Raw genomic sequence first — 26,874 nt, 5'->3', positions numbered from 1 at the left:
CTAACACACTATCAATTATCATTAATTTATTATGACAGTTGTTTTTTTATTGTCTTAGGGTTAATTGTTGTATTCTTACCTTGCTCTTGCCTCCACCATCTTTGCACTTGTACCACCGACCTCCAAACTACATATCTGACGGCAATCTTAGCTCTGTCTTCAACACTGTATACTCAAGCTATTTTACTGTTTTCACTGGATCAACTTCTGAAATCATAAATGGTAAAGCTTACATTAGTAAACAGTATTACATGCCAGCTAGAGTTGATGCTAGTTTCTAGGATAATCTAAATTAAAAATAGCTGTTGAATTTATAACCACCCTGTAGATCAATATTGAAACCGAGAGTTCTAGTGGATTTTTACCGATTCCGGTTTTAGTAGAGAGTTAAAGATAGAGATGAACTGTATCTTTGGGACGCTTAATCTACTTTAAGAAAACAATTTCTCGCTATATATTACCGTATTGGCTCTATAGTGTTCAACGTTAAAATCGGAAATAGTTGATTTCTATCACTTCCGGTGGATGAAATATCTTCATCAACAAAGTCGATTTCTAATTTTTGACCCTCAACATCCTAACTACAATTGATGGAAATCCACCCAGTAATTCTTGAGATATCTTGTCTCCTGGACGGACGGACAGATAGGAACACGATAAGTCAAACCTTTTAGTGAAGGGACAAATTTTGATGAATAGAAATTACATATACGGCTATACATTCCACAATCTATGTCTTAAAATAAATTCTAATATTTGTTAAAATCCCTGATTCGATTCCATCTCGTGGCAAGTGGGCTTTGTGGTGGAGAACACTATGTGCGTGGGTTTTCTCGGATTTCTCCCGTTTCCTATCATTCCTTTCCTTTCATTCATTCCCATTGTCACTGTCTCCTTTAGACTACACTGCATAATCGTGGGACGTGGGATATTTCATTTCATTATGTGTTAAAAGGTTGAAAAGTAAACACATTAATAATGGCTATACACGAGCTCTATTTCTGTCATAAGACAGCTATCGTTCAAATAATCTTACATGGGTGAGAATACATACGAAGCAAGTGGATATTTAAATCAAAAAGTTGTACAGAAGATATTATTGATACTGCCCAGTTAGATCGACTTGTTTTCTTTGAAGTCATGTCGAATGGAGAATTAACATTGCGTCAAAGTATTGTGTGCAAACTTTCATACAACTTAGCAAAGGCTGAAGCTTTAGTACGATTAGTGGCGAATATACGTATAAACTAACCAAGCTTAGGGCCCCCACACGCTTGGGGGCCCCCAAAAAATTTTTAAAAAGCTTATTGTAATGTAATTTCCAAATAACAAGGAAAAGCAAATAAGATAAAACCCACATACAACAACGGTGTTTTGTATTGATATGTACTAGGCTTTTATGAGCTTTCAGCCTCACTTGTATTGAGGCCCCTGTTATCTAGCATCGCTTTTAATGAAACCCCGTTTCCCAGCCCTGCTTGTAGTAGGCCCTTGTTTCCATTTAGATATGTCCATTAGGTCTATAAGTTAGCACATAGCATATATTCAAACCTAAAAAACAGCGATATTTTGCCGCTGAAAAAGAAAGATTGACGTATAAAGGGCCCTGACCTAAAGTTTAGGGCCCCATCAAACCAAAATCCAGCACTAAGTATGGTAATTCTTTGATACAATATATGATGTTAAAGGTGATCGCGTCTAAAGCCTAAAATAATAATAATAAACAAGAAACGTTCGATAACTTATAAGCCTAACATATAAGGAGCACAAAAATATTTGAAAATAATTACTCAGATTTCTACGTAAGTCTATGACGCCAACTTTCTTAGCACATCGATAGATAAGATGTAATATACCATCAGAACAAAAGGAAGGCTTTGTCATATCCGTCAAACCAATCTTCGATAGATAATTATTTAAATATAATGGATGGATCTACATGGATATAATGTGAACCATGCAGGTGTTTCTTTAATTCTTGAAGCAAGAAAAAATCACTTGGAGCAAAATCTGGATAATATGCTGGGTGGGGGAAGAAGTTATACGAAAGAAGAAGATATAATGATCTAATATTTTTATATAAATTAATACATGATAAGATTGATTCTATTGAGCTGCGTTCGTTGCTTTGTTTTCAAGTCCCATCAACCAGAACGAGGATAGGAAACACACCTACGTTTTATCAAAGAAAGGCAAGAACAAATATCCTTCGGAAATCTCCTATATGGAGAATAAGCACTCTCCACAATGAAGTCGAAAAAGACTTCAATATTGATATATTTAGCACGTCGGAAAGTGTGTACAAAGAACAATTAAACAGGCATGTTTTGAAAACGGCATGTAAGGAGCTCATATGCTAAAGACAATATGAATGTGTTTTTTTTAATTGTCTATTTTGTAATGTGTATTTCTTTTAATTATTTGTATATTTCATTGTTTTGTATTAATATGTATTTGGTCTAGGAATTAATTCGTGCGGTTTTTAATAAAAATTGAAGCTTTATTTCAAAAACAAAGTAAATGAATACGTTAACAAAAATATTGTCCATCGCTAGCCACTACTTTCTCCCATCTTTCAGGCAATTTACGGATTCCGTGTCGAAAGAATTCCTCATCTTTTGACGCAATCTAATCAAAGATCCATTTTTCGATATTTTCTGAAGAAGTGAACCGCTGTCCAATCAAATCGTTATTCATGCAATCGATCAAGTAGTAGTCAGACGGAGCAGTGTCTGGTGAATATCGCGGGTGGAGTAACACTTTCCATCCGACATTTTCCAAATAGGTTTTGACCGGTTTTGCGACATGTGGTCGAGCGTTATCATCTTGATAAATAAGTTTATTATGCCTGTTATTCCATTCTGGTCGTTTTCAGGCCAGAGCTTGCTTCAAACGCATTAATTGTTGTCGATAGCGGTGTCCATTAATAGTTTCACCAAGTTTCAGAAGTTCATAGTACACCACACGTTTCAAATCCCACCATATATACAGCATAACCTTTGCACAATGAATATCTCGTTTCGGTTGTGAAGGACCTGGTTCACCTTGCTTCACCCAGGCCTTTTTTCGTTTAGGATTCTCGTAATGAATCCACTTCTCATCACCAGTTACAATTCGATGCAAAAATCCCTTCCTTTTCTGTCTTTGAATCAGCAATTCGCAAACGGTTTTTCTTCTTTCAACGTCTTTCTTTTCAATTCATGTGAAACCCAATAAGACATCTTTTGAATCATTCCTATGGCTTTGAGACGTTTGGAAACTGTTGTTTGCTCAACTCCAAATGCTTCTGCAAGTTCGTCCTGCGTTTGACACGAATCCTGATCAAGCAATGCTCTCAATTCTTCATCTTCAAATTCTTTTGGCTGTCCAAATTGCTTTTGGTCTTCCAAGCTGAAATCACCACCTTTAACCCGTGCAAACCACTTCTGACACGTTCGCTCAGCTAGAGCATAGTCACCAAACACTTCCACTAAAATATGATGACTTGCGGTAGCACTTTTCTTCATCTTAAAGCAATGAAGAATAACTCCCCGCAAAAACACTTTATCAGGCACAAAATGCGCCATTTTCAGTTGAAGAAAAAATGTTGTTGTTTCCGCTTCAAGCAACTGACATATACTAAACAAGATGCTCAATGACAGTAGTTTTCAACGCATGTTTGGATCAACGAAACTATGGGACAATAAGCTAGTTACGCCATCTTTTGTAAAACCGCACGAATTAATTCCTAGACCAAATATTTCGTTGTCAAAGGCAACACAATAATTGGGCCTAGAGCCTGTTGTGTTGTGCTTGAATAAAAATAAAAATAAAATAAAATAAAGTTGGAATCCGCATTGTTGAATAGCAGCTTTGAGAACAGTGGTTTTTCAGGGTATCAACCTTTTGCACATTATTAAAAACTTCTACTTTTGTTTTATGCTAACAAAGGATAATGTAAGCGTTCCAGCATCTTTTTGGCATCCCATGATTATTATACCACTTTCAGGCTTAGAATATAATAAACATTTCTCGTAGTTGATCCACCTTTTCCATTATTTACTTGTTCTTTCACGTAAATATGCTGAATGCGGATGAAATGTAAAATTGGATAATTTTTATTACGATTACAAACTTGCTTACAGATTTAAGGCATGATACGCATACATACACAACAAAATAATATGATGGATAGTGTACAACCAAGACCTGTATAAAAGTAATTTGCCTTATTTATTTAATTATTTTTCAGATACTAGAATTCTTCCTATAAATCTTTATTCTAAATCTGCGCACCCTGCACTCTCTACAAAACACAAATCATATTTATAACTCCACTTCTAGAGCAAATTTCTATGCTCTAAATCTTTCTTATTACATATATCAAACAACACATTTGAAATATTCGACATTATGAACTACATTATTTACACACCCGGATTCCCTACTAACGTGACGGCCATTCGCATATTAGCAAGCACTTTCCGCCCAAACCTATTTCCCAACAAGACCTGAGAAAACAAAGTAAGCAATGGAAGGAAGGGTTGCTGAGAACCACAATTCTAAGTCGACTTATAATTTATTCTTTTCATTCAATTTTGTTTCTCGTAATCACTATTCTGTATCTCGTAGGGAAGAATATACTTTTGCAAGAAGTTTGAATAACTTATTGTTATTCCCTACAGAAATCGTAAGTTTGTTTACCTTCATCAATAAACTCAAACTATTATTTGATGGTAGATGTCCTTACAATGAAGGAACCATTTCTTTTTTGTTATCCAAATGGGTGCGTCTAGCTTTCTCCTCATTTATGCACCAGGACTAACATTTTGTTCGAGGCTATACGCAGACGAACAATGATAGGAGGACCGACATGCTTGTTATTTTCGTTCGAGAAGATAACGAGATTTTTCGTCAGTTCTTACAGTCTCCACGTCTGCTTATATTTCAGTATTACTACCAGAAACAAGGTAGCAACTACAGCTAATTCTTCTTTCTAGTGGTCAACATCAAAATTAATAATAATAATAATAATAATAATAATAATAATAATAATAATAATAATAATAATAATAATAATAATAATAATAATATAACTGAATACTTTTGTTATATTCGTTTTTATAGTCCTGATTCTAACGTTATATTATCTTATTGAGCCACACAATTGAGTACACTAAATTGACATAATGCAAAATGTCGTTTATTGTATACTTCCTTTTTATAACCGTTATGATTCTTAAGAGGTATTTAACATTATGTCTAACCTTACTTCTGTTACCATAGTAATAACTAAATATGTCGTCTTGGTGATAACAACAACACATTCATTGGTTTAATATGTTGATTTTATCAAGGATCTTATAAAATAGAGGATATGTCCTTACAACAAAATCTTGAAGCCATACTTCACAGTTTCGCCACCCCTACTCTGCCCACTCCGCCCAATAGGATCGCAATGTTTTGAGCCAACAATCATGGCGGAAACGAAAGTAGCCAATCAGACGATGGTAGAAACGAGAGTAGCCAATCAGACGTGCCGATGCTCGGTTGTCTTTTGGCTTCATCGATTTAATAGGATGAAGATACATATGGGCAGATCCTCTATTTATAACATCCTTGGGTTTAATACATTGATTTTATAATATATATATATTTTCTTTTCTTCTCCTTAACATAACTGGCTAGTGCATATTTTATAGACAAGATCAGACATTTTGCCCAAAGAATACATTAAAAATACAACATATCGTTGTAATAATAATAATAATAATAATAATAATAATAATAATAATAATAATAATAATAATAATAATAATAATAATAATAATAATAATAATAATAATAATATCTTCTTTTAATTCATTTTCACAATTTTTCGTATTTTTCATGAATTTTATTTTCCTATGTGCTCTTGACAAATCTTAGGAAGACATGCTTTACATAGAGTATAGCATCTCTTTTTATTTATATACAGGGCCGTCGCGTGGGTGGTAAGCGCTCGGGACGAGAATTCGAAGGCGCCCCCCCCCCTTAGTGTGTTATGAGAAACAATCAGAGTTTATTCTCTACTCCTAGATTTAAATATGGAAGGTAAAATTATAATGTAAGATAAAAGAAGTTGGTAATATGTCATTTTTTAAAATTGAATGGCTTTTGTAATTAAAACATAAAAATTAATGAAAACAGGTTTTGAATCATTGAAATAAAGTGTTATTCTTGTTTACTTTGAAGTTGATACACATCAACAAAATAATAGCATAGAATATACAAACAACGATACGTATATTAAATTCCAAGATTAAAAAAAAAAATCTCACAGAGGACTGGAGAGACTTCCAGCTGAATAATCATAAACGATGTTTTACATTACTGGTACTTTTCAAGTTCAATATTCTATCGGGAGTCCCTCAAGCATCTAATCTAGATCTCCTGTTCTTTCTTCTTGTTATTAATAATATTCCTCTGTCTATTAACACTTCTCAAGTTCTTCTTTTTGTCGACCGTCTCAAATTATACTCCGAAATAAGTTCGATTGTTAATTGCGTGATACTTCAATGGGATCTACAAAGAGTTCAAATATGGTGTAATAAGAATAAATTAGTCCTGAATATGTCCAAATGTAAATCTGTATCTTGCACGAGGAAAGAAAATGCAACTAACTTTACTTATACTATAAGTGGCACTTCCTTGTCTACCTCAAATACGAGGGCGAGCCAAAAATTATTTACACTTTTGTCATAACTTTTCTTACATTGCGCACTTTGTCTTTTGTCCTCGCATATTTTATTATTATACTGTTGTGGTAATGCTGTGAAAATGTGATCTTAATTCCTCCATTTTTCTTCCTTCTGTTGTAGATATATCATGGCTGCTCTAGGTCGGTGAGGCCTGGCACGAAGTCGGCGTTCCAAAATATCCCAAAGATGTTCTATAGGAAACCAAATCAGGACTCTGTGCAGGCCAGTCCATTACAGGGATGTTATGGTGGTGTAACCACTTCGCCACAGACCGTGCAGTATGAACAGGTGCTCGATCGTGTTGAAAGATGCAATCGCCATCCCCGAATTGCTCTTCAACAGTGGGAAGCAAGAAGGTGGTTAAACATCAATGTAGGCCTCCGCTGTTAGAATGCCATGCAAAACAACAAGGGGTGCAAACCCCCTCCAAGAAAAATACGACCACACCATAACACCACCACCTCCGAATTTTACTGTTGGCTCTACAGACGCTGACAGATGACGTTCACCGGGCATTCCCCATACCCACATCCTGCCATCAGATCGCCACATTGTGTACCGTGACTCGTCACTCCACACAACGTTTTTCCATTGTTCAATCGTCCAATGTTTACGCTCCTTACACCAAGCGAGGCATCGTTTGGCATTTACCTGTGTGGTATGTGGCCTATGAGCAGCCGTTCGACCATGAAATCCAAGTTTTCTCACCTAACGCCTAACTGTCATAGTACTTGGAATGGATCCTGATGCAGTTTGGAATTCCTATGTGATAGTCTGGATAGTTGTTTGCCTATTACACTTTCCGACCCTCTTCAACTGTTGGCGATCTCTGTCAGTCAACAGACAAGGTCGGCCTGTACGCTTTTGTGCTGTGCGTGTCCCTTCACATTTCCACTTCATTATCACATCAGACCTAGGGATGTTCAGGAATGTGGAAATCTCGCGTACAGAGTTCTGACACAAGTGACACCCAATCACCTGACCACATTCGAAGTCCACGGAGTGACCCATTCTCCTTTCTCACGACGACTACTGAGGTCGCTGATAATGAGTACCTGGTAGTAGGTGGCAGCACAATGCACCTAATATGAAAAACGTATGGTTTTGGGGGTGTCCGGATACTTTTGATCACATAGTGTATGTCATTAATGGAGGCATGTGGTAAGAAAGGTAAACTGTCAAAGTTTTCTTCAAACATTTCACAAGTGTTCTATATTAGCATCTCGCGTAACGCGGCACACATCAAGCTGATAGTCTACTCTTGCCAAACCTTTGGTAAGATGTTGCGGTCAACATCAACAATGGCTGCTGTGATGCACAGCCCAAATCTCTGAAATGTTTATACCATTTACGAATGAGTCTCTCCGGTATTTGGTACGGAAATGCCGTTGCACACTAATCACAGACTTGTTTATATGATAATCAAACACACAGAAAGATCTTTGTTCTCCACTCTACGCCGTTTTTCTTAAGGTTGGTTTAAAGGGACAAGTTTTGCCGATAGATGGCCGATAGATAGAGTCTTCGTATCTCTCCCATGTATTTTTTTTTTTTTTTTTTTTAGCTTTCACGAAAATTCACGATTTCTCTTACAAATTTCAACCTAGAGACTTCAAGTTTTTTAGAAAAGGAACTTCATAATCTATCGGAAGCAATAATCCGTACCGATTTTTTATTTAGAATTTTCTTCCTTGTTGAAATGGATATCCAAAGCTTTAGCAATGTAACTGTTTCAACAATGAAGAAAACTCTAAATAAAAAATCGGCACGGATTGCTCCCTTTGATAGGTTATGAAGTCCCTTCTCTAAAAGTTTGATGTCTCTACGGTGAAATTTGTAAGAGAAATTGTAAATTTTCTTGAAAGGTAAAAAAATACATGGGAGAGATACGAAGACTGTAGTGACATCTATCGGCAAAACTTGTCCCTTTACACTAACCTTAATTCCCCGTTGCTAACTCTGAGCGACAGAAACTGGAAAACGAAACTTTGAAAGATAATCTTTCGAAGCGGATGTTTCACGTGTCCGTGGGTTTTCTCGGGGTACGCCCGTTTCCTCTCACTTTCTCATTCCACCAAGTCTTCCATTATCATTCACTTGCTTTAATCATCGTCTCCCTTAGCCTAATGGGCATAATCATGGAACGTTAAACTGAAAGTTTTCTTACACGAATTACCTTTAATACTCGGAATCCTCTTTCTTTCAATCAGTTTGATCTATAGAGCATACCGTTACTTCTTTTGAGAACTTTTAAATAGATCCTAATTTCGACATATTTGTTTTACATTGATAATTTGTTTCTGATTGCAAAAGAACTCTTTAGGCTCTGATCGTGATTTCTGTGTCTCATGCCTCCCTTCTCTCGTGATTACGCTGGTGAAATTCCAAAAGGACTCAAAGATTTAAAAAAAAAAAAAAAATTAAAAAAATCAGAAGATTCATTTTTGTATTCCAATTCTGAATCAATATTTGGCAACTAACTAGCCGATAATGAACTATTGGCTTCTATATGGAAATTTAATAACGCAAAAAGGATTTATGCGGCAATTCTCTTATTGACCTGAGTTCTTGGCAAGCTTTTTCCTTGTTACTCACAACTGAAGAAATAACTACAATAAAATGGAAAATGTATCATTTTAATCTGTTTGACTCTGAAATTTTAATGAGATTCTAAAACACATAAAGCATGTATTTAAAAGTAACTAACTTTTGATACAATTAATTTTATCTTTTATTACGCACAGTAATAAAAATAGTATATTAAATTAGTATCGGATGTCGAGATAAATCATAATTAGAACTGGATTGCTAACGACATTGTTTTAAACTTACTTTAGTGTAGAAAATTTTGATTACTATTGATGCATTAGAAATTAAACTTATGTCTTGTTACAAGTAATAACTAATGGTTCTAGTGATTTATTTGCCTTTCCACTTCATAAAACGCTATTCACACACTCAGATATGAATGACTGAGGGCAAAGTAAAACGTATATTCGCGTTCTATATATTGGGTTAGTCCATAAGTTCTGGCGTTTTTGAACGTTTTTCATCGAGTGAAGACGCTCTATGGTAGTGTGGGAGTATTTCATTATCCCTCGTCGTTTGGCGTGGATTGTCGTGAATAAGCTGATTCTGTCGCTCCTCATCGAACTGAACGGAGCGTCCGGTGTGATGTATGTCTTTGAGCTCGAAATTGCCGTCTAAGAGGTATTGCTTCTTTGCCATATACTTCACAAATCTCCGGAGTGGTTTCTGTGGCTTTGGTACCTCAATTAAGCGCAAAAAGTAGAAGGTGTCGAAAATGGTCATTTTTGTCGAGTTGACACTCCATTTTAATGACCTGAAAAGAACAAGAAGTATACCAACATTTAAAAAAATTAACTATTTTGTAGAGCACACAACTTTCTATCGAAAACTATAAAACACATTGCAAAACATTTTATTTTCCATGCAAAATTTTCACTTAAAAAACCCACCATGTCTTATTGGCTAATCCAATATATATTAGAGAAAATTGAACTCAATTCATAATTCACGCTCTATCAGCTGGTGTGGTTGTGTTGAACGTTATGGCTCCTAGACGAGTGAATATGCATGCTTACATTGTGACGAACGAATAGGCAAACATGCAAAAAACATTTTTCGGGATGTAGAGGCCATAAAATGTGTAAATTCGTTAATATCTCGAATACAATTTTTTCATGATCACCATACTTTCTTCTCGGTTACTGTTAAAAGTAGGACGTCTTCCATTTTGTAGTACCTTAAACTCTTGAAGTGAATTTAAATTTATTTCAAACTCATTTCAAGATTTTAATTGCATTTAATACATGTATACAACTTATTAATCCCAGAAATTCTTCTCGAATTCACAGCATTGTTTTTGTTAGAAAGTGCCAACAAAATGTTATCAGCCAGTTGTTCTTTTTTTTTTTTTTTTGTTATTTGCTGGTTATACAGTAAATTAGACAATTTTCCAAAGTCATATAAAACAATAATTCAATAAGTAGTTTTGAAAAAAAAATTGTAATGGGTTCAATGATACCCCACTCCTCCCTTGGGATTACCCGAAACCATTTTATTTGAAGACCATAACAAATTCAAGTGCAACACCATTATGTGGCCAGGATATCAAAGGTAATTTTATCTCCCATGTCTCTGAATTAAATAAGGTATGTATCTTGCTACGCTGGCCAATGGGGCAACAGCTTTGGACTATTGGCGGCAGAAACAATGTTTATGCGTCATAGTAGTTAACAAAAAATCCTGTACTTTTCTGTGGGGTAAACCAAGCAAATCTTTTTTTTTCTTGAGAGTACATGCATGTTTATAGGATAACAAAATTTTAATTAACTCTTTTATGTTTAATTATACAAAAATATCACTAACTAGTAAGTAGGTTCGAGGATCCCTGTCCCCTTAGGATGAATGACCTATTACCTAAAATAATTTGGAATTCCTAGCGTTAACCTACTTAGTGAATAAATACTAACGGAGTGTAAGTTAATATTGGAAATTTTCAGATATGAAGAGGGGGATACGGACAAAATCTCGCGGGACCAAAACCTCGTGGGACAAAATCTCTTCAGGCCGAAACCTCGCGGACCAAAATCTCGCTTCGCCAAAAATTTGCGGAATGAAACCTTTCCTTAAAATTTACCCAATGAGTTTCTTAATATGCAATTTCATATTACAAATAATAATAATAATAATAATAATAATAATAATAATAATAATAATAATAATAATAATAATAATAATAATAATAATAATAATAATAATAATAATATACAAAACATCGTGTATGGGGGCTTTTTTGGGGTATTCCCGTTTCCTCCCACTTTCTTCATTCCATAATTTCCTTCATCCTGATCATCTACGTCTCCTTTAACCTACAGGACATATTCGAGGGACGTAAAAACTCACATATTATTTCATACTTTCATAAATATTATTCGATTTTATTAGAATTTCCTAAGGTCACCGTCAAAGTGAAATAAAAACCACCCCAGGTTCAAACTCCATCTATGTTGAAAATTTGATCGAGACAGGTCGTGTAGTTCAAGTTATTGTCACAAACGCAGCCAATTTAATTTTTATGTATTTCTATATGTTTTCCCCTTTCACTCCGCCTTCCCGTCAAAGTGAAATGATAAAAACCGTCTCAAGCAGTAACCTGATCTGTCTGGGAAATTCGATCGAGATTGGTCTCTTGGTTCAAGACTTATTAAGTTTTATATATATATATATATATATATATATATATATATATATATATATATCCCTCTCCACTTCCTTATGCCGTCAAAGTGAAATTACAAAAGACATCCCAGGCCCGAACCTTATCTATGTTGAAACTTTGATCGAGATCGGTCGGGTGGCTCAAGAGGCATGATGTCACAAACATAGTAATTTTCATTTTTATATATACAGATTTTCAAAGCACGCGTTAGAATATTTCCTTGTCATTATTTTAATGCAGTTATGTATTATTACAAAATATATATAATTGCAATATACAGAGCATTCTACATTGAAGAAATCGTCGTGACGAGGTTTTATACTGACGACATTTATTCCCAGGCAAGATTACGTCCTGCGTCCAGAGATTACGACCAGGGGAGATTCTGCGTCCAGAGATCAGGACCGTGAAGTTTTGGCAGGCGAGATTTTGGGTATGGAGAGATTTTGGGACGCGAGGTTTTGGCAAGGCGAGGTTTCGGCCTAGCGAGGTTTTGGCCAGGCAAGATTTTGGTCCGCGAGGTTGTCGCCGCGAGGTTTTGTACCCAAACCATAAAGAGGAACAACACATGTAGGTAAAACTCAGTTCTTAAACTACACGAGAAGAGAATCTGGCTAAGATTCGAGTAATTTACAAGGAGCTGAAATAATCATCCAACAAAACAAGAAAATACGTCAAAGTATGTTTTTTTGGTATTGCTTCATACATGAAATGAAAGTAATTTCTGAAGATAGTACTTTTACTGAGCCATTTTTTTTTATCATGCTACTTTCACTATGACGCGTTTACTAAAGGAGAAAAGGGGCTCAAATACGCCTTTCAAATAACTAACTAATTTAACTAAACTAACTCTATGGCCTATGGAACCCGGAGGTTCAACGCCGCATTCACAAAAGCTCTTCATCGACTTCTATCCTTAGCCAACTGGATCCAGTTTCTACGTTGTATTCTTATTTCTGTGAGATCCACCCTTAATATTATACTCCCATCTGCGCCTAGGTCTTCCTAATGGTCGTTTTCCGATTGGATTTTCAGTTAAAATTTTGAAAGCATTTCTACTTTTTTCCCTTCTGGTTTTATGGCCAGCCCACCTCTTCCTTCTAGATTTGATGGCTCTAACAGTTCGGTGAATGGTATAAATTATGTACATTGCAAAAAGTTTTCTCAGATTCACCAAAAACTAGATGCTGGTGACCAAATCGTTTGGTCAATATAGCACCAACCAAACGTTTGGTCACCAGCACGAGATCATTTGGTTATGATTTGATTGGTTGCAGGAACCTAGTATTTGGTTACCAGTACCAAATATGCATTCGGTAATTTTGACCAAATAATGAACAAATAAGTAGAATTTGGTTGGGAATACCAAAAAAAGAAAATGGTTAGAGTGATCCACATTTGGTTTTTGACACTAAATAATTTGGTTGTAAATACTAAACTACATTTAAAGAATTTGACCAAAACATTTGGTAGAAATTACCAAATACTGTTGGTATAGGCACTAAACTGACAATATTACTATTTTCGCAAAAGTCATGAAAGGAACTCTTTTCTAACAAATATGGTAACAAAGCAAGAAATTTTTAAACATGCAAATGAAAAGTTAGTAGATGTATAAATATTACGTGTAGATTGGATGAAAATACACATTCCATAATAAATTTTTAAAGGTTTAAACCATTTTTTAAAGTATCAACAAGAAAACTTGAAAACAAAAAGTCACCAATCGTGTGAACTTCATGGTACATTTCCACTTATCTACTTATCTGCGTTAAGTGATTGCACCGGCAAAAGCCCTAACGGAACCTCCACAAAATGAAATGAAATCTTTCAGGTTTACGTCCCATGCTTATGCCGTGGAGACTAAAGGAGACGGAGATGATGAGAATCGAATGACATGGTGAACTGAAGAAAGTGGGAGAAAACGGAATAACCCCGACGAAAACCACGCACACGGTGTTTGTCTACAACAAAGTTCATTTGACGCGAGCTGGGAGCGAACCACTGACCCATGCGCCAGAGGTGAACGTTCTACCACTGTACCACCGCGGCTCCTCTCCACAAAATGATTCGTTTCACCTACTATATTTGTGCCCTTTATGTCAAAGGTGACCGGTGATCAATGGAAGGGAATGATGTTTAAAAGATGATGAAATGTGAATGTGTAAGGAAACGGAAGAACCTCGAGAAAACTCACGAACACGATAATGTCTACCACAAGTTCTCGTGGGCGGAAAGAATTGTGATTTTTCAACAATTACTTCTGGTGACCCTCTTGAATTTTACATATACTAAGTGAGATTTATTCATGTTGCCCAGTGCAAATGCTTTAGTATCAGTAAGAAGTAAATTAGAGAAATTATATTTCTTCAATAATTATTTCGACAATAATTCCAAACGTAAATTTCCAAGCTTTTATTAGCATATGTCTCAGGAAATATCGATCTCACAGGTAAGAATTCCCATATTTGAATTCCATGTGGCAAGTTCTTCCAAAATTATACTTCATATTTCGGATAACATTTAGTATCTCCCCCAAATCCATCGACGGCACCGGATCCGGTACTGTAATTTAGAATGAGTTTTTCTTAACTATTTCGCTTATATGAATACCTTACCGTCGCTGACGCGTCTGTTCCCTATGGACGCACTCCGTTGCTGAAACTCGCGCACCCCAACTGCGCTCCTGTCCGGACTCAATTAGGTAACATTCGTGCTTTCTAGTGGCCACCTATCACAAGTTCGTTCGTGTTTTATGCACCGTAGTTTTTATGCCATACGGCCACACTGCATTTATATTCATGACTACATCACAGTCACAAATAACGAATGGTAACCACTACCAAGTGAGCCAGAGTCAATACCAAGTGATCTGGGGAAGAAACTAAACAATAATCCTTATTTCTTCCGTATATTTTAGATTTTGTGCATCTGTAAACTGTGAATGTACCAGTTTATTTTGGAAATTTCTGTTGTTAGTGTCAATTTATTTACCCTCTTTCCGGAAGTTTCTAGAGGGGAATAGGAAATGCCCCAACCCTTGCCCCTATAATTTTGCTCTCTGCCCTAGCGTCGTCATTACAACTTGCCCGCTTCATCTGTATATAAAGGCCTATTTGTTACGCCAAGTTTACCGCCAGTAAAATAACCAATACACGTTACATTACAGTAAAGTAATATATACGAAAAAGTATGTTTACCTCGATTTACACAATTAATCACACACTTCAAATATTCATTCTTTGCTGCTAAATAGTCAGTTTTATTTGTCACTTACATACGCTCAAAATACCGATAGCTTCCATAAAGATTACTCAGAAGTCAAATCGATAGACCTACACGTGGCTTTGTAACTAAATACTTTGGTCAGGGGAACCAAATCTTTACCAAACCACTTAAGATTTGGATGGCATAACCAAATTAATCAACCAAATGTTCTGACCAAAAAATATAGTATTCTTGACCAAACACGTTTGGTATAAATGACCAAATTTTGGTTAAACTAACTAAATAAAGTGACCAAGTGCCCTGACCAAACAAATTTGGTATTCCTGACCAATTCCTTTTTTTTTTTTTTTAGTGTAGTCTCTCGATATGAAATTTCCACACTTCCCCACTCGAGTTTATCTTGGGTCTGAATATTCGTCTCAGGATCTTAATGTCAAATACTTTCAGTTACGTTCTTCCCCCAGAGTAAGTGACCATGTTTCGCAACCATACAGAACAACAGGCATGATTATCGTTTTACATATTTTAAGCTTCAAATTCCTCGATAGGATTCGCGATGACAAAAGATATATAACTGAATAATAACACGAATTCCCTGCTTTTAGTCGACATTTAATTACGTCTTTAAAATAATTTCTATAAACCTATTTCTGCTGTGTGAAGAACGAATATTTCAGCCAGTAAAATATTACGAATCGATTAGGTCAAATCTAGTTCAACTGGTGTACTCAATTCAATTCATATTCTGAGAGTAAAAAAAGTAAAAATGTTTGAGGAACTCATATTAAGGAGAAAAGTTATCCTTTCCCTTTATATTTTTTCCCCTCGCAATTTTCTCTTTTCCTGTGACGAGTTGAGAAGTTTCTTCCTGTTGAGATGTAGAGAGAGAGAGAGAGGGAGAGAGTTATCGTATGTCACAGAACAGATATCTCTCGCTAACATGGCTCCAGAGAATATTGGGTGCATACGATGTGATCCATACTGACGTCACCATCTCATATTCAGAGGCAGATATAACTCCTGTCTAATCTCGTAGTGTTGGGGAAGCTGAGAGCAGAGGGAGAAAAGGAAAAAAAAAATGCGTATTACAAAAAACGTGGAGCAACCTCATCTTTCTTCCTACAACTTACTCTTTTTCCCTTTAGAATTGTGTAAGAGAAGAAAGAAGAAAAAAGAAGTACGAAAGAAACTTAATTTTCGTTTTAGAATTGTTAAGCTTTCCGAGCACTGACGAGAGTTTGATCTTCTTAACTCAATCTTTTTTAAGACATGTTACAATTTCACCTTTTATATATACATATAACATTCAAATCTTTAATTTATTTCCGTTCGCCTGCTTCGTGGAACATGAAATGATATGGGTTAAAGCTGCAAAACCATATTTACTCTGAACTTTTAAAAGGATTTCTGCTCGCATTGTTCCCTTCTTTCTCCTAAGATATTTCTGGAATCAAAAGGCAGATAATGTTAAACCTTTTTTATGTCACATTTTGCCCCCTCTATTCACTGTTTGGATTGTAAATGAGAAGTCTTATAACGAATGTGTGTGAATGTAGCGTGATAATGACAAAATGTTCATATTCTTATGTTTACGAGACACTGTTAGGAATTTATGCTTCACTGTTAACGGAACGAAAGAAAGAATAAAAAAACAGAACCTCCTATGCTTTAGATTTTCTTAAAAATCTACATACTATTAAAGAAATATCTAGTAAAGCCAGTACTTTTTGCAATCCTGCTTTGCATTAAGACATTTTCACTAGGCGACATTAGAACTCAAGAACAGCTTGCGTTATGATATGAGGTATCAAATTAAAAGTTTTCTTAAGGCCCCGTTATACAATGGCTCCGATCTTGGGGGTCCGAGGGGGCCGCCCCTACCCCAAAGTTCATGTGGGCCCCCGTACTGTATTTGTGAATATACAATATTTGGCATAATTTGAGTGCAATTTGTCTTAAAATTTTCAGATATATATATATATATATACCTTCTGCACCTGAATGGACCCCCCAAATTTACAGAGAAATCGGCGCCCTTGCCGTTATATGCTAAATATTTGTGTCACACATTCAAGTCATATCGCCTAGAAGGATCATGTGAACAGTGAACTTCACACTTAGTACCACACTTTCTGTAATATATTTTATAAAGTACAAGTGACACTAATCTTAATGTATCATTTACTCTTTAATGGTTAATGGCTTAATTATTTAATGATTACTGAGTCAATCCATTCTAAGTGATCAAACACGTGCCCCTCGACCATCTCCAAAAAATCTAATTTTTTCATGAATGTTTATACTATATCAGGGTACTTCAAAACCACAATTAATTATTTTTTAAAACATCTCGTAGCGACGAAGCTTTTGCCGCCATTTTGCGTTTTCTCGATTTCAGTCGTTTACGTTGTTTTGAATATCTCAGCATGTACTTGTCCTAGCAAATTGAAAATTGCTGGGCGTGTCCAACTTGTACAGAGCTAAAACTTTGTTCTGTTAACATTTTTACCTAAAACCACTTGAAAGGGATGAAATCAGCGCCTACAGTAGCAACATTTTTGGACATTGAAGATATGTTTGGGAAGAGGAAGCAACTGACGTAGAGGTCTGAATTTCTGTGTGCATGTAGTCCGGGCTCATAAGTTTATACTCAAAAAATTGCAGACCTGTAGCTGCTCCCAAAGGCCTGAAAAAATAAGAAAGCTTGGCATAATTCCTCAACTTTACGATAAGGAGTGAAACTTAAAAAACTCAGAAGTCACTTCTTAAGGACAAGTGTTTACAGTACGTATAAATACGTAATACATTTGAGAAAATTCATTCTCTCCTTCCATTAAAAAAAAAAAAAAAAAGTATAATTTCTGTAATTTCTGAAGATTGTATCTTGTATAATTAGCATTCTTAAGTATTCTATAAAGATATATCATCTACACTCATTTCTTGAAATTTCCAACAACTAAGGAAAAATAGTAGTTTCTATGCAGGATATTGTCTTTTATCTTAACTATGATATTTAAAAAAAAAAAAAAAAAAAAACGATGCAGAACTTCACAGAGCGTGGCGAGTTTTGTTCCACATAGGCTGTTATCTACCTTATTATTCTACTTAACTCACCCTTCTGAGGTAGATGGCGCTCATATCGCTTTATGATAATGACTAAGCCTATCTGTGCTAATGTCTGGTTGTTGTTAGAGGTATATATTCAACAGTTACCCAGAGCCGCAAAAACATGGCGGAATAATTAATTTTCAAGATGAGATAGGAACTACTGAGGTGTTATATATTGTTTAAGTAAATGCACGTATAATGTGTACGTAATGAAATGCGGAAATACGTATCAAAAGGAAGATGACATGTGCATCTATTTTACTTAAAAGTTCTGTTGATTATTCAAACACACGTTACTAATTGAAAAAGCGTAGTCCTAATTTTAATATACGACAATTAGTTCCTGCTCTATTTACTGATAAGGCTATACGTGTAATGTTTATGACATATTAGTTACTGAAATATTAGCATCCTCTATATTCACTTAAGTTATGTCAATCTTTAAGACTGATCTTGATCAAATATGTCTTAGTGGTAAACTGTTCACCTCTGATGTGAGTAGTCCTTGGTTCGATCCAAGACCATATGACTTTATGTAGTCACGTAGCCAGGATTTCGTAAAGGGGGGTCCGTGATATGAAATACTGTGGTCATCACACTAGGGGCTCGGTCATTCTAAACTATTTGACTGACAACATATATTGGTTCGTTTAGCCAGGATTTCGTAATGGGGGGTGACATGAAATACTGTGGTTATCACACCAGGAGCCCGATCAATCGAAAAATGAAACGAAATCTTTGAGTTTTACGTCCCACGATTATGCCGGTTAGGCTAAAGGAGACGGTGATTATGATACATGAATGAAATGGTGGAATGAAGAAAGTGGGAGGAAACGGGAAAACCCCGAAAAAACCCACGCACATGGTGTTTGCCCACCACAAAGTTCACTTGGCGGGAGTAGGGTTTGAACCCGGGTCCCCATGCACCAGAGGTGATCGCTCTACCACTGAGCCACCGCGGCCCCCTGGATCAATCGAAACTATTTTACTGGCAACATACAGTATATTGGTTTTGTTAGGATAATAAAATGAGGATATTTTAGTAAGTATTTTAATAATAAACTATGAAAAATCTCGAGTAAAAGAATTAAAAAATGTATTGAAAATGGTTTTTCAATATCTACGTTCTTTCCTCTGTTCATTCAAATATAACAATTTTCCTTTCATTATGACCTTAACTATTATAAAAAATACATATCCAGTATTATAAAAAGTATATATACACTATTATAATAAGTACATATTCACTAATATCTTGTAAAATATTTTATAATATCTGCGTTCCTTTCTCTGTTAAAGCAAATGTTAACAGAACTGTCTTTCCACAGAACTATTTTTGTTTTCATTATTACGTCAACTACTGTCTGTTCCAAATGACAGGTCTGTGAAGTTGGCCTACCCAAATTAGCTTACCCACTTTTATCTACATGAGCCATTAGTTCCTCGTTAGTTCCCGTTAGTTCTTACTAAAGTTACGTTAGTTCCGCGATTTTATACAAATTAGAGCATAAACAAAAATGTGTGGGTAGGCTAACTTCACATGTGCAGTTGGCGTACCCAACAACCTTTCCCACATTTCTTGACATAAATTGTTAGTTCATCGTTACTTCCCGTTAGTTCTTACAAACGTTTCGTTAGTTCCGCAATTTTATACAAATTAGAGCATAAATAAAAATGTGTGTGTAGGCTAACTTCACATGTGAAGTTGGCGTACCTAACAACCATTCCCACATTTCTCGCCATAAATCTTTAGTTCATCGTTACTTAACGTTAGTTCTTACAAACGTTTCGTTAGTTCCACAATTGTATACAAATTAGAACATAAACAAAAATGTGTGGGTAGGCTAACTTTACATGTGAAGTTGGTGTACCAAACAACCTTTCCCACATTTCTTGACATAAATCGTTAGTTCTTTGTTAGTTCACGTTAGTTCTTACAAAAAGTTCCGTCAATTTCGCTATTTTATACAAATTAGAGTATAAGTAAAGTTGGTGGGTGGGCTGACTTGATATGTTAAGCTGGCATGCCCAAGAAGCTTAAACACATTTTACTACGTGATTCCTTAGTTCTTCTATAATTCCCTTTAGTTCTTACCAAAGTTCCGTTAGTTCCGCGATTGTATACATATTAGAGCATAAATAAACATTGGTGGGTACGCAAACTTCACATGTTGGCGTACTGAAGAAACTTCCGCAGGTTTCTCGATATGAGTCGCTAGTTCCTCGTTAGATCTTATTAAAGTTACGTTAGTTCCGCGATTTTATACAAATTCCTTGTAAATAAAAATTAACCCTTTGCGTTCCAGATGTCATTTTCCTATGTGTGTGCTATAGCATTTTATGACATGCATATGGATGTCACTGAAACTCAAAGGGTACGCTAACTTTACATGTGAACTTGGCATACCGAATTAATTTACATGAATCGTTAGTTATTTTTAAGTTGCCGTTAGTTGTTACAAAAGTTACGTTAGCGGAACTTTTTGTAAGAACTAACGGGAACTAACGAGGAACTAACGATTTATGCCGAAAAATGTGAAAGAGCTTGTTGGGTACGTCACTCCACATGTGAAGTTGGCCTACCCTGGTTTTTGTGTATAATTTCTTTAAAATCGCGGAACTAACGTAACTTTAGTAAGAACTAACGGGGACTAACGAGGAACTAACGGCTCATGTAGATAAAAGTGGGTAAGCTAATTTGAGTAGGCCAACCTCACAGACCTCAAATGACAGGTTAAAGAAGCAGTGCAACACTGTTTCTGAGATAACATGTTTGATACAGCAGAGAACCGATGACGAAAATTTATGATAAAAAATATCCACACTGTTACAGAAATGCTTTCGGCACTATGCTTTCGAAAGCTTGAAATTTCCCTGACTATTAGCAGAAATTTTGAGAATTCCGTAACTTTTCTAGAAATTTCAAATTACCTGATTTTTTCAGGATATCCCACTCATTCACCACCATGTATTGCAAGTAAAATTGTACAAATACTCTCATAAGAAAGAGTAACCAGAACCTTGTGTAGCTTTTTATTTTTAACGCCGATTCTTCTTTTTTCTCTTTTCTTTTTGTTTCATCCTTGCCTAAATTTTTCATTTCTGGTTTCAAAGGGAGGTCTGGAGTTGCCTGCCTGCCTGACTTTATGGAAGATATCATGTCATTGAGCTTTGCTCCGGGTTTTCTCCTGCTTTCTCCTCCATTCGCATTCCACTAACTCGTCCATAACCCTACACTTTCATTTTTCAACCATTTCCTTTAACCTAAAGGAAATAATTGTGGGATCTTAAATTAAAGATATATTTTTTCCTGCTTCTTTCCTTTGATACGTACTACAAAAATGAAATCTTTCAGATTAATGTCTCGCAATTATACCCGTTAGGCTATGGGAGACGCTTATTAACACAAATGAATGATGATGGAAGAATTGGTGGATTGGTAAAGTGGGAGGAAACGGGAGTACTCTGAGAAAACTCACGTACTCGGTGTTGTCCACCACAAGCTTACTTGGTCGTGTAATTTCATTTTATCCAGTTTACGTTCCTATTTTTCTTTCCTCTTCCCCTTTCAAACATTACCAAGTGTCATGATATTGTTGTACACAGTGTTGACGCCAGACAAGGGTTCCCCTCGGAGATTACCAGCCTTTCCGACTGCTTTCTCCCCCAGACAGGATGAATTTTAATGTAGGTCACGTAATATAAAATAATCCTTTTCAGTACACACACACACACATAGGGGACGCGGCACAAGTCCCAAATGGCAGAAGTCCTAAAAATCATATCGCGGCACAAGTCCTAAACGGCAGAAGTCCTAAAAGGCAGGAGTCCTAAACGGCACAAGTCCTAAAAAGCATTTCGCGGCACAAGTCCTAAAAGGCACAAGTCCTAAACGGCACAAGTCCTAAACTGCAGAAGTCCTAAAAATCTCTTGTGGCGCTACCATCGCGTCCGTAAGAAGAATACTGTCAATCTGTTAGTCAAAGTTTTAGATATACTGTTTCATATTACAGAACCTTAGTTCTTACAAGTTAATTGTATAAATACATATTCTATCGTTCTGAAATAATAAATAAATAAATGAGTGACGCCTATTGTCCTTTCTTGCTCTTTCCATGATATATTTCTATGTTGACAAAATTTTAACTTCTTACCAAATGTGATTCCCAGATCTTTCATAATGTCTATTTTTCTCTATTTCCACACCATTGACCTCATATTAGTAACATAATATTGTGTTTTAGTTATGTACGTCATAAATTTTGCTTTCCTTGTGTTGTTTTGAAGTAAATTATTTTTACACATACCTATATTTCTAGTACAGAAGTCTTTCTGTAGCAAATAATTGGCATACTCGTAATTAACTACTCCTTACTCGTTATCATTATTAATAATAATTTTATTGTTACTAACATAGTTGTTACCGTTGGAATTGAATACGTTCTTATTGGTATTGTGGCAACTACTTACTACTGAAATGCTTTATCGAATATTTGAGTCTGTAGTTCGTAGCAGGATGGCCATAGAAGTTAATGGCTTATAGCCCATAATGCGTCACTGAAATTTTAGAGGATCTTTGAAAAGCAACTTAATTGAAATTAATGAGAAAGATATATTTAAATTAATTTATTTAATACAAGAACATTACGTTTAATCAATTAAGCAACCATAGTTGAGGAAGGGATGTATTAAAGTACGAACCATTGAAATAGTGGAGAAGCAATAGCTGAGTTTTTTTATAAATATATATATATAAATGAAAGTATACAAGAATGTAACTAACTAGACTAGAAATGAAAGAATGTAACTATATATATATATATATATATATATATATATATATATATATATATATATATATATATATATATATATATATATATAAGTAACTATATTTGTAACGTAACAACACTTGAACCACCAGACTGATCTCGACAAAAACTTTCAACATAGATGAGGTTCGGGCCTGAGATGGTTTTATTATTTCACTTTAAAGGTGCAACATGGAGGAAGGAAGTGCGTATATATATTAAAAATTTTCGATCTTAGTGTCGAACCCATAGTCTTCGGGGTTGCTGAGATGAACATTGACATTTCCGATGAAGCTTAAATTCTGATTCAGCACTGCAACTTGGGAGAAGGAGAGGAAGATGTATAAAATGATCGAAAATGACCGCTATAAGTATCGAATCCATAGCTTTTGCGATCGCTGAGGTGAACAGTTACAGTTTCGATGCCGTTTAAATTCAAATTTACTCCCGCAAATTGAGGGAAGGGGAGGTATATTAAAATGATTCAAAATAGTCGATATTAGTGTGAATCCATAGTTTCCAGGGCCACTGAGATGAACAGTAACATTTCCGATGTAGTTTAAAGCCAAATTCAACGCCGAAACTTTAGGGAGAAGGAAGGGGGTGATATATAAAAAATGATCGAAAATGACTGATATTAGTGTTGAATCTATAGTTTTGGGGGTTGCTGGGATGAGCAGTGACGCTTCTAATGCCGTTTAAACCCAAATTCAGCGCCGTGACCTGGGGACAAAGCAGAGGGGGATATATATATATATATATATATATATATATATATATATATATATATATATATATATATATATATATATATATATATATGACCGATATTATAGTCGAATACATCGTTTTGGGGGTTGCTTTGATGAACAGTAACACTTCCGATGCCGTTTACATCCAAATTCATCTCCGCAACTTGGAGGCGGAGAGATATGCCCAAAAAATCACTCATCTTTACTCTTTTATATAAGAGTACAGAAGATAAATACAGTCAAACAAATGGACTTCCATGAACAGTTTCCGATTTCTTATAACTAACTTATTCGTACATTTCCCACAAGCTGTGGTTTTAAATTTACGCTCTGTCAAGGTCCAGGTTTCAAAAAGGAACTAACTGGAAGGAACTAACTGGAACTAACTGGAAATATTATGTATTTATGTACAGGTGTAATATGTATAAATTTATTGACTTATTGAAGCTTTCGTAATCTGGAAATAAACTTTTGATTTGCTTTTAATATATTAAAAGCCTGCTCCCCTAGAAAAATTTGCAGGCTACACCCCTAAATGACTATGTAGTAATTTCTGCAAAAATGGCACAGGACCTAAAATTTAGGTCTAGTGCCTATATTTTTAGGACTTGTGCCGTTTAGGGCTTATGAATGTCACCCACTGTATTGCATAATATATGTTCTTTGTTTAATTTTAAATTTACTGCGTTCTTTATGTATACAGTTGGTATTTAATGTTCACTCGTGAAATGTCTAGTGAGCTTTTGTCCTAATTAAGCAAACTTTGGTGAATTTTTGTCCTACTCTTAATAAAACACGCTCCGGACAGTATATATTGCAATTCTGAATGTTTGCTTAGTTTCAGAAGTCTGGTAAAATATGCTTTTTAAACATTTTTTTATTTTTTATTTATTTATTTATTTATTTATTTTTGTTTTAGGAATTTGTCTTGGGATTCTCGTATCTTTATTCGAAAGAAACGAATTTCTTAACTAATTATGTAATTAATTCTTAGAATGAAATAGGTTGTATTATGTAATTCGTGTAGAAGTGCAGAACAGATAGTGATAATAATAATCTTAGTAGTACAAATATAGCTGTTACTGTTCGAATTAGATACGTTCGTAACATTATTGCCAACTAGTTGCTGCATCGTCCCAATTTCCTGTGGTGGTGGCGAATTTCAGAACTAAAGCAAGTGAATGAAAAAGGCACAAGACCTAAACGGCACAAGTCCTAAAAGGCAGAAGTTCTAAACGCCAGAAGTCCTAAACGGCACAAGTCCTAAACTGCAGAAGTCCTAAAATTTAGGTCTAGTGCCTATATTTTTAGGACTTCTGGATGTTACCCCACACATACATACCCCAACCCACCCACCCACCCACACACACACACAAATAGCTGTCCTCCACGAAATGTAAAAAAAAAAAAAAAAAAAACTGGCTGGCATCGTCACGTCGCACATACAACTTAATCTGCAGTAAACAGATACTAATAGTTACTTGTGGTATTAATAGTTACTGGTACTAATAGACACTAATAGTTACTTGTGGTACTAAGTGTGCAAATTATAGTGGAAGTAGTATGACATATCGTCTCGTGTATATTAAGAAAATACTGTTTGTGCGGTGTTTGAATTTCCAAATTGTAAATATGTCAAAAGAAAGTTATAAATTAAAATTCAAACATGTAAAATTCTGCTTGGGTAGCTGTTAGTGGAACATAGGTAGAGTATTACAGTCCGGAATCGTTTTTACCACTACCGGTTTTATATTACAAAATTTCACTATAATGCAAAATGAATACAATACAATTTTCTAAAGTCTGAGATTTAAGTAGGTGTTCCCTCAACCTGATGGTCTTGGGAAGGAATCCTCACGAAGCAAGCTACATAAGGAGGTATAAGGCACTCGCTGCTCCACTGCAAGCAGATAGTGGGTTAGACTCTCGACAAAGCTCCACTGCAAGCTAGACAGAGGTTTGTGATAAGGAATCTCGCTAGGCTCCAATTCAAGGCAAAAAAAAGAAAGTATCCAATAGCTCCATTGCAAGCTAAAGGCTTTGGGTTTACGTGAGGTACTTAATAGGCTCTACTGCAAGCCAAGAAAGGAAATTTGACCTTCCGACACAGGACTGTCTATGGAATCGTCTCAGTTATGTAGGCGCTCCAGGTGAGGCGGTGGCGCTGCTGTTCCCGCGTCGTCATGTGACGGTGTCACTGTTTCTTCGTCGTTTGCAGCAGTAGTAACCATTGTAAGACGCACATGGTTGAAATTTGTAAATAGAAGCACATGTTGGATGTTTGTAAACATAACCACGCGGGACGTTACAATATTTAAAGAACTGAGTTAAGTGTTCAATGGACAGACGGGAGAAGTAATCTGAATGTTAATGCATCTAAAAGTGTTACCAATATGTCTATACCTAAATACAACTTCAAATACATAGCAGGTACAGATAACGTTATTACGATATGAGAGTATAGTTATCTAAGACAGGTTTACTGACAAAAGAGATAACGAAAAAATTTGTGAAAATTATGTCATAAAAATATTTTACTATCTACATCATATTCTACTATGGATAAGTACTGCAAGTTTTATGGAACAGCTATCGTCAGTCTGTCAACAGGTATCAGAGCAAGAAGAGTAAGAAACAGTGAAAAGTGTGTATGTGTGTGTATGTTTATATATATATATATATGAGTTCAGTGTCCCCAAAATAAGTTCAATCTCCTTTACTAATCCATTATTCAAACCGGAAGTTGTACAAATCAAACATTTCCGATTACACAATACAGTAAAACCAATCATAAGGTAAAAGCTCTTTATATGTACAGTCCGAAGTTCCATCTGTACCATTTTCTCTCTACTAAAACAGGAAGGGAAAAATCTACAACCGCTTCCGGTTTTATTTTTAATCTTCGTAGGCCTAAAATACTAAGAGATAGTGAAAAATAGGTTTATAAGATTAATTCAGCGTAAGTTTCAGTCCCACCTTTCTTCGTCAATTGAAACCGGATCTAGTGGAAA

The 26,874-nt window shown here is 35.5% G+C and overlaps 1 protein-coding gene and 1 long non-coding RNA gene across 5 annotated transcripts in view; one reads left to right on the top strand and one right to left on the bottom strand.

Moving 5' to 3' along the window:
• Window positions 1–26,874, top strand: part of LOC145676051 (uncharacterized) — a 554,345-nt gene that overhangs the window by 181,941 nt on the left and 345,530 nt on the right. The window lies entirely within an intron of this gene.
• Window positions 1–26,874, bottom strand: part of LOC145676054 (uncharacterized) — a 217,919-nt gene that overhangs the window by 43,209 nt on the left and 147,836 nt on the right. Inside the window, exon 2 of the long non-coding RNA XR_014129272.1 lies at window positions 80–207. This is a non-coding gene — a long non-coding RNA (uncharacterized LOC145676054). The remainder of the gene's footprint in view (window positions 1–79; window positions 208–26,874) is intronic.

Source organism: Thermobia domestica, chromosome 18, assembly GCF_964235325.1.
Source record: "Thermobia domestica chromosome 18, izTheDome1.hap1.1, whole genome shotgun sequence".
In the NCBI taxonomy this organism is placed as follows: Eukaryota; Metazoa; Arthropoda; class Insecta; order Zygentoma; family Lepismatidae; genus Thermobia; species Thermobia domestica.
Note: the sequence above shows the minus strand (reverse complement) of the source record. Positions and strands in the feature narration are given on the sequence as shown.